This window comes from Lathyrus oleraceus, chromosome 2 (assembly GCF_024323335.1).
Source record: "Lathyrus oleraceus cultivar Zhongwan6 chromosome 2, CAAS_Psat_ZW6_1.0, whole genome shotgun sequence".
NCBI lineage: Eukaryota > Viridiplantae > Streptophyta > Magnoliopsida > Fabales > Fabaceae > Lathyrus > Lathyrus oleraceus.
In genome coordinates, this window is record NC_066580.1 from 253,456,084 (window position 1) to 253,457,476 (window position 1,393).

Here is a 1,393-nt window from a genome sequence, read left to right on the forward strand (position 1 = left end):
ACATACCGATATCCGTGTTATTTGACATTTAATCTAGATCTAAATTTAGTTTTACTATTCCCCCTAATCATCAAAGTATCATCCGCCTTAGCTTTACGCAGTAACCTTAGAAAAACGGTATATCGATTCATTAAGTCCCTGTGGGATCGATATCTTTTAAAACTACGCGATTAGACTGTGCACTTGCAGTTAATACCCCGATAGACTCACAAAGTCGCGATCAAGTTTTTGGCGCCGTTGCCGGGGACTTCTATTTAGTCGATATCGTAACTCTCCTGTTACGCTGTAGAGACTAAGGCTATTTTTATTTTTTCCTTCTTTTTCGTTGATTTGTATGCCACACACTCGCTCACAAGGAGAACCGTACTACTTACGAATCAACGACGTTGAACGATATCTCCGATTATTACGACGAATTTGGGAGTATCGTGCTACAAACAATCTTCCTCCAATCGAAATTCCTGATCTCAAAAATCTTCTTCCTTCGACGATACCAGCGATGGCAGAACCAGCTCGTGCTCTTCGAGATTACGCTGCTCCATCGCAAGATGAGCCGCATTCGAGTATTGCTCCACCCGAAATCGAAGCAAACAACTTCAAACTTAAACCTTCGCTGTTGCAGGCAGTGCAACAGAACCAATTTTCTGGAAATCCTACCAAGGATCCAAACCTTCATTTATCCGTATTTGTCCAATACGCTGATACCGTTAAAGCTAATGGTGTCACTTCAGAGGCAATTCGACTTCGTCTCTTTCCTTTCTCGTTAAGAGATAAAGCTAGAAGACGGCTTCAGTCTCTTCCTTCCAACTCAGTCACCACATGGAATGAGTTGAAGAAAGTCTTTCTTGCCCGATATTTTCCCCCAAGCAAAACAGCTATGTTAAGAGCCCAGAAAAAATGGATTTAAGCAAAAAGACAACGAGTCTCTTTTCAAAGCATGGGAAAGATACAAAGACATGATGAGACTTTGTCCACACCATGGGTTAGAGGAATGGTTAGTAATTCATACCTTCTATAATGGTCTCTTGTACAACACAGGGTTAACAATAGACGTCGTCGCCGGTGGTACGCTTATGGATAAACCTTACGCCAACGCTTATCAACTTATCGAGAGCATGGCCCAAAATCATTATCAGTGGGGAAGCGACCGAACAATGGTAGAGAAACCTCAAACAAAAGGGGGCATGTATGAGATAAGTAGCCTTGATCATGTTAATGAAAAAGTAGATGCTCTTGCCCAGAACATCAAAAGTTTAAATGTATCACCTCCAGCCACCGTGGTTGTCGTAACTCAAAATTGCGAAGTCTGTCGAATTCAAGGTCACACGCCTACAGATTGTCAACTCCTAACAAGAATTCAAACAGAGCAGGTGAACTATGCTCAAGGAAATCC

At 42.0% G+C, this 1,393-nt stretch overlaps 1 pseudogene; it reads right to left on the reverse strand.

Moving 5' to 3' along the window:
* Window positions 1-885: 885 nt before the first annotated feature.
* On the reverse strand, window positions 886-985 carry LOC127124449 (uncharacterized; annotated as a pseudogene).
* Between the last annotated feature and the right edge of the window lie 408 nt (window positions 986-1,393).